We start from the raw sequence: 19,829 nt of genomic DNA, 5'->3' as shown, positions 1-19,829 counted from the left end.
GTGCTGCTGGCAAAGCACATGCCGAATGTGAGCCTGCACAGGCGTCGACGTCAGCAGGCACGCCGCCACATTTTGCACCAGCTGTAATTTCTGGAACAGCCTTAGGGGTAAGCCTGCGCAGAGTGAATTACAGTAATCAAGCCTGGAAGTGACCATTGCATGGATCACCTTAGCTAGGTCTGGGGGGGGGGGATAGGACTTCAGTAGCCTGATCTGCCTAAGATGGAAGAATGCAGATCTGGCAACTGATGGAAATGGATAGGAGGGCTGCAGTCGTTCCTCTTATATTTTGCTTATGTTTGCAGCACATAGATAGGCAACTTGCTATGAGTCTAGCTCCTGCAGAAGCATGATGATGTAAGTCTCTGTATTCCTTGTCAATAGTTTAGTGTTCCTCCATTACATAAGACTGTTGAACGAGGAGCCCACTGATCATCCAGTGAAACCTGCTTGCATTCAAAGTATCCCGCTCATACAGACGCTTGGCACTATGTTTTTTTCCAGAATAACACGTTATCTGGGGGAAAACTGAAAACAGAGAAAGTATCAAATCCAAACTCTCCTTCTTTAACCATATAAAAGATGCATCATTTACAACACTGCATGTAAAATAGCAATTTTTGGTATACCTATGAAATTTAAAAAGTATAACTTCCTTTTCTATAAGCAAAACTGCATACATATTCAGTACTAGAGAGTCAGCAAGCTGTAAATTGCTTATGCTATTTTGGCATGTTTTTTTGCCATTTGAGCAACAGAAAAAAATAAGCTGAAAACAGAAAATACAGTCGTCGTCGTAAACAAATGGAAATGCATTATTTGGCTAGAAAGTGTCTCAGAACAGAACCAGCCGTGTACTTGAAGATAACACTGAAAATGTTACATTGTTAAATACCGTATCATCATACACATTATAGCAAATTACTTGTAGACAAAAATAGCCACATTTAAACAATAAACATATCCCCGAAAATATGTTGTATATGTCTAACATAAACACAAATTGGCATCTAATTCTGTAGCTTTGCATAAAAATCTTCATATTACATGTCTGAGTAAGTTATTGACTTTAAAAGCATACCACTCATTCCAAGAGAAAAACATATTTCATTGCAGCTTGCCCCACCCAGTGCTACCCAAAAAATTCAATTGGAAAAATGGGGAAAGTCCTTGGGAATTCCCCCTGCCCCTGAACGTTTACAGTTTTTACAACATTAATGAACAGGTTGTCCCCACCAGCTGAGACAGAACCACATGAAAAGTTTCAGGACCCAAAAAAAAGATGTTGTTGGTCAAGTCAAATGATTTCGGGACAAATTATTTGCTTGCACTTGGCCGAGAGAAACTTATCCTTGTTAATAGTATAATTATCTGTACTGAAGTGATGCAACATTTATTTGAATCTATCAGTGAGATGAGGTGTTGCCGTGCGACTTCCGAGATGAACTCAAAACGTCCTCTCAGCTGTACCGCTGGTGACCCAAGGCACTAAGCGTGAAAAGGTTGTGGAGATCCTGATGACCCCTTTGTAACTCAGAGAAGTACCCAAACCTTGAACAGCTTCCAGACGACCCTGGAGACTTTCCTATACAGGCTGACCTTTACTGAGTAGGGTTAAGCTGACATGGAGAATAAGAACCTACATGCTTAAACTATAGATTTAAATCATAGTTCTATTATCTGTTCTTTAAAAGGTCAGAGAGGCTTACACATTTAAACACACCACACCCCTTGAACAATTAAGGCTGTGTGTATAACCATGCGTCTGTGGGAGCACAGGGAGAAAAGAAACACGGAATTCAGCTTCCTAAGAATTTCAAGGCTTTTTTTTTTTGCTTTTAAAGCTCCTAAACTCCTGTGTTTATGAAGACATGCTTCAAAGAATGTGAGAAATGCCTGCTGGACTCTCAGATATCAGAGGGAGCGATGAATGTGGTTCTTAGAGACCGGGGAAGGCTTTACCACTTTACATATGTCACTCACCATGAGCAGCAAAAAATGTATAGACTAGGACAAAATATCGAATTCTGCATGAGAAATGGTGTACTTCTGTTCAGGTCGCATAATACATGAGTAAGAGAAAGTTTGTCACCAAACAGGATGTGGACAACCTGGGAGCAAAGCTAGTTATGTAGAGTTCATTACACACAGCCCTAGTTATAGTTCTGAATCTGCGGGGCAAAAGCTAAAGCATTTTTTTTATTTAGAAAATGTATACATTGCTTTTCAAATAAACACACTCAAAACAGAGAACAAAAATAGAATACATTAATTACCAGCAGAAAAAATATATTAGAAGAGGGCCCTACAGATGACCAACCAGATTAACCAAAGCAGTCTCAGTCCCCAAACTCAGCTGGAATATCAACCGAAATAAATTAAAAATCATCATTCAAGAATACTTGGAGCTGCTTTGCCACATCCCGTTTTTACCACCTTGACGAGGACGGACTCTCATGAATAGATATCTTGAGGGAGTACAAGGAGGCCTTCTTCGGTAATAGTCTTATAACTATGGCTTTAGGTTTTCCAGCGTGGTGCATTGGTTAAGAGCAGCAGACTCTAATCTGGAGACCCGGGGTTGATTCTCCACTCCTCCTTCCCATGAAGCCTGCTGGGTGACCTTGGGCCAGTCCCAGTTCTCTCAGAACTCTCTCAGCCCCACCCACCTCCCAAGATGCTTGCTGTGAGGAGAGGAAGGTGATTGTAAGCCGCTTTGAGACTCTTTAAGGTAAATAAAAGTGGGATATAATAACCAACTCTGCTTCTTCTTCATCCAGTTTCCCATTCAGACCCAAACCAGCTTAGCTTCAGCAAAGTGGCTGCATCATGTGCCTTCCATCAAAATCTGGGACAAAGGCCATCAGGTTCTTCAGATTCGTTAACACTCACCAGGACTTGATTTGGCACAGCTGTTTACAATTAACAGGTGGAAAGAGGTTTGTTCTGCCTCCAAACCAAGAAGTAGTTACAGCTAACACTGGTCTGAGAATCTTCCTTCCTGATTCAGGCTGCCTTCTTCAGACAGAGAAGGGTCTTGTGTATCGTCGACCCCACTGGGTGGCATCGATGCTCAAATCAGAAGGTCCATTAGTTTCACGAGCATCATCAGTGATGAAGACTTTCCCTTGATGAATGCTTGTGACATCTCCTTCATTTTCTTTGCCTTTGTTTCAGCCAGGAAAAAGCAATTGTATGTTGTGTCTAATATGACCCCCAGACGTTCTAGTCTCTGTTTGGGTAATAAGGAACTTTTCTGTAGGTTTATCAGAAACCCATAAGCATGTAGACATTGTACAGTAGTTTCTGTGTCTTGGTGCAATTTGGTCTCGGAACCTGACCCAATCAACAAGTTGTCAAGATAAGGGTGGATGTGAATGCCATGCTCCCTTAATTTTACAATTGGGTTGATCAAGATCTTCGTGAAGACCCATGGTGCCATAGAAAAGGCAAATGGGAGTGCTCTGAACTGTAGATGGGACCCCAGGACTCTGAACTGAAAGAATCTTCTGTGGCCAGAAAAGATCGGAATGTGGAGATGCGCTTCTGTTAGATCTAATGAAGTAAGGTACTCCTCTGGTTGCAAGAATTCTGTGATGGATCTCACAGTCTCCATTCTGAAATGCCTTAGTCTGATGAACTTGTTGAGATACTTTAAGTCTAGGATTGCCCTCCAATCTCTGTTCTTTTTTGGCACCATGAAGAATATGGAGTATACCTAGAGTATACGGAGTATATGGAGTATACCTAATTCTATGACCCAAATGCTGAGTAAATGCTGGATAGCAGCATAGGTTCTGCAAAGTTTCCCTGGGTTCTTGTATAGGGGGGGAGATGAGAAAATGTTCTGATAGAGGTCTGATGAACTCTATGGAATATGCTTTGGTGACTATCTCCAGGGACCAATTGTCAGTCTGAGATTTGGTCCACATTTCTTGAATGTATAGAAGATGGCTCCCAACTGGAATTTGATTGTTGTACAATCCTCTTCCGAATTTTTGAGTAGAAGGGCCCTGATTTGGTCTTGTGTTGTCCATGTTGAACCTCGGTGGTACTCGTTGGGAGCAAAAGGAGTAATTCCCAAAGGGCCTCTTATCAGTATGGATCAGTGTCCAGGGCATTGCCTTTTTCTTGACTTTGGTTTTGAAAAGAATCTTATCAAGAGTATCCCTGAATACTATGTCACCTTGAAATGGGTAGGCAGTAACTATCGACTTGGCATGGATGTCGGCTTGCTGGGCCCAGAGCCATAAGGTTCTACTGGCAGCTGGTGCAGATGACTTAGATGAAAAAAATTAAGGAATCTAATGTTGCATCTGCTGTGAAAGAGTTGGCTTTGAGAACTCTGTTGGCTCCCTCTACTATGCAATGGTTGCTGGTTGGTATGAGCTGAATAAGTTTCCTAGACCAGACAATAGGTGCTCTTGAGACTACTGAGACGATCACTGAGGCCTTGAGCCAGTTTGGTGTTGTGGTTAAGTGTGCAGACTCTAATCTGGGAGAACCGGGTTTGATTCCCCACTCCTCCACTTGCAGCTGCTGGATGACCTTGGGCAAGCCATAGTTCTGTCAGAGCTGCTCTCTCGAGGACAGTTCTGGAAAGAGCTCTCTCAGCCCCACCTGCCTCACAGGGTGTCTCTCGTGGGGAGGGGAAGGGAAAGGAGTTTGTAAGCCGCTCTGAGACTCTGAATGAAGGGTGGGGTATAAATCCAATCTCTTCTTCTTCTTAATGGCCACTGAAGCAGTTTCATGAGCTTTTCTTAGGCTGAACTCAACCCTCTTGTCCAGGCTATCCCAGACTGTGCCCTCACCATCTTCTGATATTAGTCCAGATGGCTGTAATGCTGCTGCTGGAGCATCCACTAGTGGACATGGAAAACCTGATTCGTAAATAACCGTAAAAGCATACAGTTCCTTAATAAAGCTTGGAAATTGCCTGCTGACTATAGGTTTGGCCCATTCTGCCTTTAATTGCCTCTCAAAAAATTCAGGGAAGGGGAAGACCCTCTCTGCTATGCTAGATCTAGGGAAGAATTCTTTGTTCCCCTTGGGTCTGCCTCTGGGTTCTGAGGTGGACGGACCCATTTCCTCTCCTGAGGAATTCTCCTGTAGTTCCATCCAATGCTGCCATGGTCTTGGATAGGAGATATTGGTAGTCCTCTGATTAAAAAAAAAATTGAATAGACTGCTCTGGAATTTCTATCTCATCCTCTTCCTCATCTGAAAGGAACTCCCTTTCTTCCTCTTCACTATCTGCATATAGTTTTGTTTCCCACTGGTTGTGTTCGTTCTCTCTCTCTCTCTCTCTCTCTCTCTCTCTCTCTCTCTCTCTCTCGTATAAGTTTCCTTCCTAGCTGCCTCAATGGGCCAGCTAGGCTTGCCTTTGTGGGAAACAACTCTTTCTAAACCTCCCTGTCTGGGAGGGTGAGGACAGGAGGATGAACCGCAGGGAGACCTGTCTCTTCCCTCAGCACCGTGACAAAAATTAGTTTGTCTAATTAAACATAGGAAATCTGGAGACAGCATCATGGTTCTTGAGCCCAGTGCATTACTCATGAGGACACCTTGGTTATCAAAGCTGGTCCCTGGTGCCCCTGCTATTTGAAACAAGGCTTGACTGGCTCTTGTTGTGTCTGACATTGATTGATTGGCTTATGGATGTGGGGAAAACCACTCTGCAGCCACCTCCTGGCAGTTGGCAAGGTTGCCAGGGCCAGAAATGGCCGCCGTCGTTTCCATTGGTAGGAAGGAATTACGCCTGTTTTTGGTGTGCTGGGAACCTCCAATCTCTTTGTGCTGGGAATGGCAGCTGGTATGGTTCCTGAGCAATTTGTGCCGATTGCACCGGGGATTGGTGGTATGGGGGGGGTTTCTAACTTCAAAGGAGAGGAAGTCATTGGTACCCTCATGGTTTTCCATTCTTTTAGAGCGGTTGACTAATGTGCTCTGTGAGCCTGTCAGATGCAGAGAAATCTTCCTGAGTTCTCTCTGTGTAGGTACACAAAACAGAGTAGAGTAGGGGAGGGAATTGAACGAAATAGTCATGATAAGGATCTAGTGATTAAAAAGTTTAAAATGAAGGAAAGAAGACTGAATAGGTGGACACAGCCTATTCAGTACTGCTCTCCCTGTTGAGGCAGGAAAAGAACGGAAGAGGGTGACTTCCACAGGCAAGAGACAGGAAGTCAACAGTTGTTCCTGCCTCCCTGATTGGATGGTGAAAATCACTCATCAAGATGTCCTCTGCCTCAGAGGGAGAACCTCCACATTCAAAGGCACTAATCTTCTGAATCCCAGAGTCAGGCAGCAACATCAGGGGAAGGCCTTGGCCTCTATGCCCTGTTATTGACCCTCCAGTTGGCCACTGTGTGAGACAGGAGGCTGGACTAGATGGACCACTGGTCTGATCCAGCAGGGCTCTTCTGATGTTCTTATCAGGGGAAGGCCTCGGCCTCTGTGCCCTGTTGTTGGCCTTCCAGAGGAACTGGTTGGCAATTGTGTGAGAGACGGGATGCTGGGCTAGATGGACCACTGGTCTGATCCAGCAGGGCTCTTCTGATGTTCTTACCAAATTTGTTTAATATTGCAGTGGCAATGGCATCAATGCTGTTAATTTTTTTTGAAGCAGTGACTTTTTAGAAACAGAACATTTTCCATGGAAAAATAAAGCACTGGAAAGTTTCCTGTTCCTCATCTCAGGGCCTAATGCATTAGAAAGGTCATATTCTAGATTTAATTTTGCACAGAGGAGAAATATGAACCTTTGTATCATATCTCAGATCCCACAGGGATCTCTTCTGATTGTATCCTCCTTCCGATCTATTCGATCTCCTGTGCCTCACAGGTGGTCTTTCTTTGGCTGCAGCACCAGCCCCTGGAACAGCCTCTCCAAGAGAGTAGGAGGGCTTCTTCTACAGTAGACTGGTTTCAGAGCCAATATAAAACCTTTTATTTTAACAGGACATTTGATGGAGGCTGATTTTCTTTCCCACTGCTGTTTGCAATGTTTTAGGAACGGATGGATTGCGCTTGGATTTTTATGACTGTGTTTTAAATGTTTTGCTTGATTAGCTCTGTGAACAGCCTCTCTGGACAGTGGGGAAAGCAGGGCATAAGTATTTTTTAAAATTAAGTAAAAAAACACATGAACCAATCTAGTCCTTACTCTGAAACTCATGCAACAGAACCTGAACACAGGAAGATCTCCGCAGAATCAAGTCAGAAGATGCAACTGCTCTTATCTACAAAGAACTCTTCCGAACCGTTGCAATAGGGCAGTGATGATTTTAAATCTCCCGCGGAGGCCAGGTTGTAAAGGCTCTTTCACTATTTGAACCTGTCTAGCTGCAATCATCCTAGGGCAGCAAAGATCTCTTCACTACCAGCATTGCCAAGGAGCAGACCTTTAAATGGGGCCTACGCTGTGTTGGATCACACTTGCTTCTTCTGCCTGCATTCTTCCACATTGCCATTCTTGCTGCCTCACTGCCCATAACTCCTTATTAAACCGCGTAGAGGCTTGGGCCCGTCATAGCTGCCAGAGAATACCTAGGAGCTCTTCTATCAATAGCTAAAGTTGGCTCCCTATTTCGGATGTCGAAAAGGGCTTCTAGAAATTAGCTGGCCCCTTCAGGTAAAGAATTCTCCCTAGGTTAGCTTGAAATGAAATTTCCTCTCCCTAGAGAAGCTGCATGTCTTTCAGCATTTGGGGGTAAGGTGGTCTTATGCAGGCCATAAAAATACGCTTAGTATTATTCTGTATTTAATATGGTATTTGTTTAATTCCTGGGCAAGGGCAGAGTAACAGTGCTTAAACAAACTGGAGTCAACATAACCCATTTCAGAAATACAACACGAAGGGAGGGGAGGAGATGGGAATGGGGTAAACAATGGAAAAATGAAATGGTTTAATTTAAATGTTGTATTCCTATGGAAAAAATAAAAAATTTTGTTTACCAAAAAAAAAAAGTATTATTCTGTATTTAATATGGTATTTGTTTAATTCCTGGGCAAGGGCAGAGTAACAGTGCTTAAACAAACTGGAGTCAACATAACCCATTTCAGAAATACAACACAGTGGGTTAGTCTCTGAACCACAATTTATCCTGATACATGATGCAGCAGAGATGATTTGATAAGGTGACTTTTAGGGAGAATGATTTGTATCTCACTAGCTCTACGCCTGCTAGGAGTGTAAGGCTCATTTGTTTTGTCATACGTGTCTGCATTGGTGAGGTTTCCCTCCATTAAGAAGAGCCGAAAAGGTATCTGGCAATAAACTGGAATAAATTTTTAATATTTGAAGCAGTAGCACATTCTTAACACCACCTCTGCCTGTGTCACCCAGAAGCAAAAAAAAGAGACTTAAGTAACAAATTATGTCAAGGGGGAAAGCCACAGTGTGCACAGGTGTGATTAAAAATCTAAACCAGTCGGGCTCACTCCACGGTTTACCGAGAGGCACATCTGTAGTTAACCTCAATGAAAAGAGCCACGTTTACTTCCATTCCTGGCAGGAGGCCTGAAGCTCAGGGAGGCTTGCAGCCAGTTTAGTGTAGTGGTTAAGTGCGCGGACTCTAATCTGGGAGAACTGGGTTTGATTCCCCACTCCTCCACTTGCACCTGCTGGATGACCTTGGCCAAGCCATAGTTCTGGCACAGCTGTTCTTGAAAAAGAGCAGTTTCTGTCAGAGCTCTCTCTCAGCCCCACCTACCTCACAGGGTGTCTGTTGTGGGGAGGGGAAGGAGTTTGTAAGCCGCTCAGAGACACCTTTGGATAGTGAAGGGTGGAGTATAAATCCAATCTCTTCTTCTTCTTCTTATGCATTCCTCCAGGGGAGGCTATTTCAAGGTAGGAACCAATAACCACAAGCCCCACCAGGCAACCCATCTTGTCCACTTTCCTGACACCCTGGGCAGTTGCCACAATCAAGAAGCAGTTCAAGCCACTAAGCATCACGGGTCTAAGTGAAGGCTGAACAGGAAGGAACAAGAAGAACTAAAATGAAAAACCTTAACATAACTCAGAAGCAAAAATAAAAGCCTAGATAATGTTTTAAACCAAGAGCACTGATTCTCAAAAACTAGATACAATCACATCAATATTCTTCAAACAGCTTGAATAAATGCCACTGACACTTGGAGGAGAAAGGCATGGTGATATAAGTATGTCTCGGCTGGTATTTGCAAGGTTATAACACTAGGAGGCTGAGCAACAATGACTACATGTGGAACACCTCCAGTAGTAAGGGCCAGTTGTATAAATATATATATATATATAGAACTCCTCCTCCATAGAAACCTGCTGCTTTGGACCACCCACTGGATACTGCTCTGTCCCAGTGTTACTCCATGGCTCACAGAGATACCACACTTGCAAATACCATGGCTTCTTTGCCATGGGTCTGGACAATGAAAATGTCATCAATGGCTCTTAGGTAAAGGAGAAGTGCTGATGGGCAGGGGTTCAGAAAATGCTATTCTAGATCCGCCATGAAAATGTTGGCATACTGTGGAGCCATGCGGGTGCCCATGGCTGTGCCACGGACCTGAAGGTGTAAGTTCTCACCAAACCTGGCTGTAGGTGAGAACAAACATGCAGAGTTCAGTGGCAAGATCTGCTGTGGTGTTGTCAGGGATTATGTTTCTAATGGCTCGTGGTCCATCCCTTATGGGCAAGGTTGGTGTACAGAGACTTAACATCCATGGTGGCTAGAATGCTGCTTTCTGGGAGATGGTCAATGGACTGCAGCTTCTTCAGGAGGTTCTTAGTATTAATTATGTATGACCTCAAGATGCAAGACATATATTCTGGTACCCCTACAGTGCTGGTGCCTATGCTTGAGACAATGGGACGTTCAGGGTTGCCAGATTTATATCTCTCTGGCAAGATGCAGAAAGTGCCCGGTCAAGGTTCTTGGGATGCATCCATTTAAATTTGTTCCTGTATGTGTGTTGGTAATTTCTTCATGACTTTATTGAGTTCTTGCTGATATTCCTGTGTGAAGTCTGAGGATAGCAGCCTACAGAAACTGGTGTTTGAGAGTTGCTGCTCAGCTTCTTGTGTATAGGGTTTTTTTGGTTCATTATGACAATGGCTCCTCCCCTGTCAGCTTGTTTTATTATAATACCTGGATTGTTTTTCAGGCTTCTTATGGCATTCTTCTCTGTGCGGCTGAGAATGGATCCTGAGTGGTGATTTCTGTTGATTATTTCAGCATGGGCCCAGTGGCGGAAGCACTCTATATATAGGTTCAGTGTGGTGTTGCAGCCTTCAGGGGGTCCACATGGACTCCTTCTTTCTATAGCATCGAGTGGGAGTTAATTGGTCGTCCTTATACTGTTCATTGGTGGAAGGGTGAGGAGGTGGCTGTTCGGTGGTTGTTGAAGCTGTGAGGAGGCTGTCTGTCCGAGTGTGTTCTGTTCTGTGGTGAAAGTATTCCTTTAAACGCAGACAGCGGAAAAAGGCCTCCGGATCTCCACAGAGCTGTATTGTCTGTGTGGGTTTAGTGGGACAGAAGGATAATCCTCTTGAAAGGACAGATTCCTCTGCTAAGCTGAGAGGTAGGAGAGGTTAACAATATTCCTGGTTGGGCTGTTGCTGTGACTAGTTGTGGCTTGTAGAAGGTTGGAAAGTTTTTTTTGTCCTTCTGCTTTTGTAGAGATGTTAGTCCCTTATTGCAGATGCTTCATCTCCTGTTGTGAAATTCCTCTGAAAAAGGTTAGAGAGGAGTCAAGTTCAGTGAGCTTTTCTTTGATCAGTTTCTGTTTCTGTTACAAGGCACTGACCAAATGTTTCAGTAGCGTCTTGGAGAAAGATGATGTCTGTTTGTACCTGTGCAAGTTTCTTCATAAGGTTGAGGGATTTCCATTCTGTACAGCTAAATGTGGTGCCTTCCATGGAGATAGATCAAGATGGGTAGCCATGTTAGTTTGTAGCAGCAGAAAAGGGCAGGAGTCCAGGAGCACATTAAAGACTAACAAAATTTGTGGCAGGGGAGGAGCTTTCGAGAGTCACTGCTCACTTCCTCAGATACAGCTAGAATGTGAGTCCATCTGTCCTTATATCCACTGGAGAGTGGAGTGATTTCAGATGCCGGATGACAACAGCAGACAAATGACAATAGCAGGTGTGATTGGACTAGGTGTGATATGCAGAGGGTTAGACGTATGGAGAAATCAGCATTGGTAACGAGACAGGAAACATAAGCACCACAATATACAGGAAACCAACACATCAGCAAACATATCTAACATGCTTCCAGCTACCACCCTAACCACATCAGTCAATCCACTGTAGCCGAGCCCTACACTATACTCAAATCTGCTCCAACCCTCTGATAGAGATACTCGTTTGAAGGATCTACAGCACGTATTTTTGCACTTACAATATCTTCCTGATGCGGTATGAAAGATAACTGGAAAAGCCAGAACGATACCCAGGAGCAGCTTGCTACAAGACAAGCCCCCCTCCAAATGACAACAAAACACTGCTAATGATCACACACAGCTCACAACTCAAATCAGCTCAATGTATTATTAACAACCTACAACCCATGCTGGATAGTGACACTTCCCTCATACAGGCACTGGGGGCCTGACACTTTCTTGCTTACAGACAGCCTGCTAACCTAGAACAACTTCTCATCTGCAATGATAAATTACTTAATAGTAACATGGACTCTGGTACTAAGACCTGCAACAAACCAAGATGCCAACTTTGCTCTGATATAGATTGTAGCAACACCATCACTGGACCCAGCAACATCTGCCACACCATCTCATGTTCATTCTCCTGCTCATTCTCTAATGTGATTTATGCCATCACATATCAGCAATGCCACCTTCTACATTGGACAAATAGGCCAGTCCCTACGACAAAGAATAAATGGACATAAGACTGGCATTAGAAGCCACAACATTAAAAAACCAGCAGAGGAATATTTTAACCTTCCAGGACACATTCAGTTGCTGATTTAAGAGTAGCAGTGCTCTCACAAAGGAACTTCAAAGGGAGATTATAAAGAGAGACTGCTGAATTGCAACTGATAATGAAGCTCAAGACAATGCATCCTCCTGGACTGAATCAAGACCTAGGTTTCCTGTCTTATTACCAATGCTGATTTCTCTCCATGCTTACTATCCCTCTGCATATCACACCTAATTCAGTCCCATCTGCTATTGTCATTCAGCATTTGAATCACTCTACTCTGTAAGATATATACTAACGTTCTAGCTGTATCTGAAGAAGTGAGCAGTGACTCACAACGTTCTAGCTGTATCTGAAGAAGTGAGCAGTGACTCATACCCTGCCACAAATATTATTAGTCTTTAAAGTGCTACTGGACTCTTGCTCTTTTCTACTGCTACAGACAGATAAACACGACTACCCATCTTGGCATATCATAATATTAAGCATGTAACCAGTTGCTAAAGTATGTTTGAGCATATATTGTTGCCTCTTCTCAAGACTCTTGAACCTCAGCCAATACTTGAGTAGCTGGAGTAAGGGGAAGGGATTGCCTCTCTGCCTTCTCATTCTCTCCCCAATCTGAGGCACAGCAACTCAGGTGAGAGTCAGACTGCCAAGGTGCTTGGGGAAGAGCAAACTGGCTGTGGAGAAAGGGATTAAAGTATTACTGCTCTTTTACCGTCTCTCCCCTTCTTCTCTTTTTACTGTTTTAATTCACCCCATCACCTAATATGTAATGGCTTCTCTTTCACAAACATTAATGTGTGTTGTGTTGTGGCTAGAGTGTCAGCTCAGGATCTGGGATATCCAGATTCAAATCTCCACTCTGTCTTTGAAGCTTTCTGAGTGACCTTGGGCCAGTTACAGACTTTCAGCCTTAATCTACCTTACGGGGTCATTGTGAGGATAAAAGGAAGGAGGGGAGAAGAGTGTTGTAAGAACCTTTAGGTCCCCACTGGGTAAGGTATAAATAAAATAAAGTACATATACTTCCCAAGTACATATAACAACAGCGAACATCTCTACATTTATCTGGAACCAGTTTCACATCTCTGTATCATTAATATCTAGATTAGCCAAACAGACTGCCTGCAGTGATCAAAAAGAAGAAGAAGAGATTGGATTTATACCCCACCCTTCACTCAGAGTCTTAGAGCGGCTTACAAACTCCTTTCCCTTCCCCTCCCCACAACAGACACCCTGTGGGGTAGGCGGGGCTGAGAGAGCTCTGAAAGAAACTGCTCTTTTTCAAGAACAGCTGTGCCAGAACAATGGCTTGCCCAAGGTCATCCAGCAGCTGCAAATGGAGGAGTGGGGAATCAAACCCAGTTCTCCCAGATTAGAGTCTGCGCACTTAACCACTACACCAAACTGGCACCAAATCAAGGCCACCCATCATTTTAAAAGGACTCTATACTCTTGTCCTTCATTAGTACAGAAGCTAAATCATTAAGGAATTAACATGCATTTGTTCAGTTAGGTTAACTGTGTGAGCACGGCCTTTTTCATTATTACAAGTGGATGGAAATAATTTGCAAAGCCCTGGATTTCTACTTGTTTTACACCAAGGTCCCCAACCATTCAAAAGGGTAAGGAGGCAGCCTAGTGAGAAATTCTCCCTGCCTTGTTTGCTTAACTGGAGCCAAAGTGACTATTTTCTCCACAGGAGCCACACCTTCAGGACAGACATTCTTAACATATGCTCTCACTGTGGCACAGAAATCAGCCAGCTCACACTGCCACAAAAAAAGGGCTTTCATTTGCAATGAAATGGTGACACGTTAAGTAAGAGAATGAAAACAATATTTAATGAATAGCCCATATGTTATCAAGTGTGTCATGATACAAAAACAGGCAATTTCCCAGCATACCCCAAAAAAGCATTTTGGAAAACCATCTGCAGCTTAAAAGATTATTTATTGCATTTAACAATTGTTTAGGAACATGAATCTCATTAGATGAGGAAGGGATGTGTATCTAGTGCCACAGCTCTCAAAACATAAAGCAGGCTACATCAGGGAACTAGACACAGTGGCTAAGGCTCAAATAGCGAGCTGAAAGGGTCAGTCCACAAGGAGACAATGCACCCTAATGAGTCAGAGGTCTGGAGACTGACTCTTGCTTTTAGCAAGGGCAGGGCAAGCATACACTGCTTCTACAAAGCAAAGGCATACTCTACGTGAAGCAAGCTGCACCTACAAAAGCTGATGTCCCCAGCTCAAGGCAAGTTACTCTCTTGAGTGAGGCACAGAATAAGAACATAAGTAGAGTGCTGCTGGATCAGACCAGAGGTCCATCTTGTCCAGCATCCTGTCTCACACAGTGGCCAGTGAGTATGTGTGTGTGTCTGTATATGTGTACACACACATATACATATATACATACACAAACATGCATACACACACACATATATACCCACAAATATATACACAAATACAGTTGTTATGTTCAACTCACACCTGTGTACATTTAATTATCTTAGTACAAAACATTCTACAATGAAAAACAATCTGTCAGAGCAATACAAACTATAGAACAAGGGAGAGTAAAAATGAGTATGATATATTTGCGAGTAAGATATACATGTATTGATGTGGTTCTACATATTGACTGTATTTCATTGATCTGATTAAGTCTTTTAGGACACAACGAGGGCTGTAATATGTCCGGGACCTCGTGATCTATTTACACAGATCTGGAAAGTTTCACTGGACTTTTTTTTTACTATGTTCTATATTTGTATTGCTCTATGTTCTATATTTGTACTGCTCTGACAGAGATTGTTTTTCATTATAGAATGTTTTGTACTAAGATAATTAAATGTACACAGGTATGAGTCGAATTTTACAACTGTATTTGTATGTGTATATCACACACTGGCCAACCAGTTCCTCTGGTGGGCCAACAACAGGGCATAGAGACCAAGGCCTTCCCCTGGTGTTGCCCTCCTGGCACTGGGATTCAGAGGTTGACTGCCTCTGAATATGGAGGTTTCCTTTAGTCACCATGGCTAGTAGCCACTGATCGACCACTCCTTCATGAATCTATCTAATCCCCTTTTCAAGCTGTCTATTCCCGTGCTCATCACTATATCCTCTGGCAGTGAATTCCACATTTTAATCACTTGCTATGTAAGGAAGTATTTATTTCCTTTTGTCCGTTCTGAATCTACTGCCCATCAGCTTCACCAGATGCCCTCGAGTGTTAGTATTCTGGAAGGGGGAGAAAAATTTCTCTTAAATCTTAACCCCATGCATAATTTTAAAAACCTCGATCCTGTCCCCCTTAGTTGTCTATTTTCTAAATCATCTGTTTTCTAAACTCAAAAGTCCCAGATGTGTTGGCTTGAATGTATATGCTGCCAGGCTCAAGAAGCCTGCTACCAGCTTCTGACATTTTTCAACCTTTGTCTGTTTTTTAGCTTCACGCCGTGGTGGGACGCTTGTATAATTTCCATTCTCTTGATTTTGGAAAGTTCAGTAAGGCAAGCTGAAGAAACCCTGACTTCACTGAGACAGTACTAAAGGTAAAGGTTCCCTTGCTCGAAAGCCAGTCGAATCCGACTCTAGGGTTGCAGTGCTCATCTCCGTTTCAAAGCCGAAGAGCCAGTGCTGTCCGAAGACATTTCTGTGGTCATGTGGCCGGCATTACTAAACACCAAGGCGCACGGAACGCTGTTACCTTCCCACTGAAGTGGTACCTATTTATCGACTTGCAAATTCTTGCTTTCAAACTGCTAGGTTGGCAGGAGCTGGAACTAGAGACGGGAGATCACTCTGTCATGCGGCATACTCGGGTCTCGAACTGCTGAACTACCGACCTTCCACAGCTTGCAGTTCAGCATCTTAACCACTTGAGCTTAAAACATACACCATCAATTTCATTACCGCTGTAACCTCAAGGGTTATTTAATTTGCTGAAGTGGCATCTGCATATATTGAACAACTTGTTTTCCTTTGGTTTGCCCCCAACATACACTTCAGGAAGACAAAAAGAAGTGTTAAGAGTTTACTGTATTTTTTTTGGAATACGGAAGAATGGAGAATGTTTGTTAATTGGGCTAACAAGCCCTCTAGATCTCCTGTTATTCAAAAAGGAAAAAAAACAGTGAAAGAGAAATTATAACATTAATCAGCTTTATTCACAGTTTTGTAACACTCCATTGTTCGGAGAAACAGCAATGCCTGCCAAGGGACCTATTCAATACTCTTGAGACACACCACTCCTACTAAAGTCAGAAGGAATTCTGCACTGTGAAGGAGATGCTTTTATAGACACTAACACCCTCAAATCATTGTTCAATCCATTCTGCATTGCATCCCCAAACAGTCATGCAAAACTTTAAAGATAAACTGCTAAGAAGAAGTTTTAGCAGCAGCACTCCTTGATTCAGAAATTAAATGCTGTTCCTCTCAAACTGCTCATTTTGCAACACTTCACACATAATTAACCTTCTCAAAAACCCACATCTTCAAATCAATGTATTGTGTATCAAATTTTTCCTATATTTTGTTAGGCAAAATAGATACATGAGATGGAAAGATGACTTGCAGAGATGGTGCGCACGCAAGTTGTCAACCTACACCTTCACGCAAAGACAAGTTAGCTTCAGCTAAAGTAGCTGTGGTAAGCAGTGGGGTACCGCAGGGATCAGTACTTGGTCCACTGCTTTTTAACTTGTTCATTAATGATTTGGAGATGGGAGTAAGCAGTGAAGTGGCTAAATTTGCGGATGATATGAAGTTGTTCAGGGTGGTGAAAACCAGTGAGGATTGTGAGGCACTCCAAGGGGATCTGTCGAGAATGGGCAAGTGGGCGTCAACATGGCAAATGGGGTTCAATGTGGCCAAGTGCAAGGTGATGCACATTGGAGCCAAAAATCCTAAATATAAATACACATTGATTGGGTCTGAACTGGCAGAGAATGATCAAGAGAGAGATCTTGGAGTTGTAGTAGATAACTCACTGAAAATGTCGAGACAGTGTGTGACTGCAATAAAGAAGGCCAATGCTATGCTGGGGATTATTAGGAAGGGTATTGAAAACAGATCAGCCAATATCATAATGCCCCTATATAAATCAATGGTGTGACCTCATTTGGAATACTGTGTGCAGTTCTGGTCACCACACCTTAAAAAGGATATTATAGCTTTGGAAAAAGTGCAGAAAAGGGCAACTCGAATGATAAAAGGGTTGGAACACTTTCCCTATGAGGAAAGGTTAAAGCGCTTAGGGCTCTTTAGCTTGGAGAAAAGACGACTGAGGGGTGACATGATCGAGGTTTATAAGATTATGCATGGGAAAGAGCAGGTAAAGAAAGAGGTACTTTTCTCCCTTTCTCACAATACAAGAACTCGTGGGCACTCCATGAAACTGCAGAGCGGTCGGGTTAGAACGGATAAAAGGAAGTACTTCTTCACCCAAAGAGTGATTAACACTTGGAATTCACTGCCACAGGAAGTGGTGGGTGCTACAAGCATGGACGGCTTCAAAAGGGAATTAGATAAGCATATGGAGCAGAGGTCCATCAGTGGCTATTAGCCACAAGGTATAGATAGGGACTCTGGGGCAAGTGATGCTCTGTCATCTTGGTGCTTGGGGGGGTCAACAGTGGGAGGGCTTCTAATGTCCTGGCCCCACTGGTGGACCTCCTGATGGCACTGGTATTTCTGGCCACTGTGTGACACAGAGTGTTGAACTGGATGGGCCTTTGGCCTGATCCAACATTGGCTTCTCTTATATTCTTAAAGGCCCTTACTGCACTTCTTCAAACATTATACAGCAGCAGCATTCTGGGCATTTATCACTGTTGCCCCTCTTTTTTCTTTCAACGGCACAGTGTAGTGGTTAAAGCATCAGACCAGAATTAGGTTTGAATCCCCACTCATGCCGCGGAAGCCTTGCTGGGTGATCTTGGGCCAGTCACACACTCTCAGCCTAACTTACCTTACAGGGTTGTTGTGAGAATAAAATAGAAGGCGAGAAGAACAACGCAAACTATTTTGAGTCCCCACTGGGGAGAAAGGTGGGGTATAAAATAATAAATATATATTTATACGTGACTAAAAAGCTTACTTTGTGCATTCTGAAAGTTAGCTGCTACAATACAAAAGAGACTGCTCTGCAATTTTCTTTATTTATGGGCTGTCATAGATGTACCATACTCTACACTAACCGTGGTGCAGTAGTCAGGACAAAATGAAATGCTCAACCCCCCACATCCCTCTCAGCCATAGTTTGGCATCATCTGACTATTGCTAACAATGGGTAAGTGTACTTGTTAATGACAGAAAATTATGCTCAGTGTTTGCGGAGCATTATGCCTGCACCAGCCCCATGACCCTGCTCTAACTAAGAAATTGAGCATCTTTTACTGGAGTAGAAATCTTGGCTCACTGCAACTGTAGACAACACCCCCTCTGCACAATATGGACTGCATACATGTGGCTGAAGAGCTGAACGATTTGGCCACTAGGCCACAATGTACTTTGGCTGCAGCTATTTCCATTGATGCAGCCTCTCTCTGTAGAGGCTGGAAATTCATTGCCTGTTGGTTGTGTTGGATGAGTTCTGCATAACAGTCCTTTTACAGCTACTGGTACAACAAAAAGCTATCACCTCATGTACTTCTGTACCTCATATTGATTGTGAGACAATTTTCACAGTTTCTGTCTTTTTATAACATCATACACACATTTGCCAAACAGTTATATATTTTCTTTTCCCTCACAAAGAGTATGCAGCCATAATTATTATCAACACACACAAAAAAAACCCCATGATTTTTTTTCTTTCCATGATAGCTTCAAAACTGCACATCTCACAGACATTGCTTTTTCAGGGGAAAATGTTTTGTTATCTCCTCCCTTCCACCAGCGCCAGCACACATGTTCCACAAGAAAAAAGAGCCTGCCAATACACAGCTGTAAGATTCAATCACAGGTTAAAAACTAACGCCAGGAAAGCCTAATCCCCCCAAGCATCCAAAGGTTCCTCATTTTCAATGTCACCGTCTTTCGTGCAAATTGGAATATAATATTTTAGAGTGTGTATGTATGTGTCCCCCCTTTCTAACTATTCTGCTAAGCTGGAGTGCTAAACTGATCCCGTTCTCTGAATTACTATTTCTACACCAATTCACATGTTACTGTGCTATATAATCCATAGCAGTTTAAGACAAACACACACCCCTTCCTCCTAAACCTCTTTAGTTTGATTTTTGTGTTAAACAACCATTGGTGTTTCTAAGAAACTGAAGAACAAAGCCAAAACATTGTTTCTACCTGTCTCAATCCTCCGGCCAATTTCTGGATGAAGACACTGCTCTTCTTCATCCTGCAGAACTATTACCCTTTGCCAGACTGTATCCAACTCAAGTTTCCACTCGGTCACACTCGCTTCTCCTTTCCAGACCACCACGCGGGAAAGTAACCAGGTCCAGGGTTCTATCCTTTATTCAAGGGATCCTTGGGTCATACAGCTGAGCGACTACCCTCAGGCAGTTTATTTCTCTCCTTTGTGAAATCTGCACAAAGTGATGAGGGAGGAAACATACAAGTGCTCTCATTTGTGGTCCCTGTGTTGCCTCCCCACCATTCCCTTTAACTTAGTAAAGAACGAAATAATTCAGCTGCCACAACAAAGAATTGGAAGGAACTCTCCTTTGATAGGATGCTTCTGTGTGGTCCCAGATCATGCTGATTACGTACCATATTTTCCTGAATAGCTCTCATTGTTTACCCTTTGCTTGCACTCCCTCCAGCATCTCCACCCCTTGGGCTCCCCAGTATTCAAATTCCCTTCCCCATACTGGAATAATGCAAGTAGTGGACTTTATCTTTCATGCTTTCTGAAGTCA

At 43.1% G+C, this 19,829-nt stretch overlaps 1 protein-coding gene across 1 annotated transcript in view; it reads right to left on the bottom strand.

Annotated features, from left to right (window-relative positions):
• Positions 1-19,298, bottom strand: part of FBXL20 (F-box and leucine-rich repeat protein 20) — a 119,724-nt gene extending 100,426 nt beyond the window's left edge. Inside the window, exon 1 of the mRNA XM_015413876.1 lies at positions 19,255-19,298. The gene's annotated coding sequence lies outside the window, so the exon portion shown is untranslated. The remainder of the gene's footprint in view (positions 1-19,254) is intronic.
• Positions 19,299-19,829: the final 531 nt, after the last annotated feature.

The sequence above is a fragment of the Gekko japonicus genome, unplaced genomic scaffold (genome assembly GCF_001447785.1).
Source record: "Gekko japonicus isolate JY-2015 unplaced genomic scaffold, Gekko_japonicus_V1.1 scaffold1407, whole genome shotgun sequence".
In the NCBI taxonomy this organism is placed as follows: domain Eukaryota; kingdom Metazoa; phylum Chordata; class Lepidosauria; order Squamata; family Gekkonidae; genus Gekko; species Gekko japonicus.
Note: the sequence above shows the minus strand (reverse complement) of the source record. Positions and strands in the feature narration are given on the sequence as shown.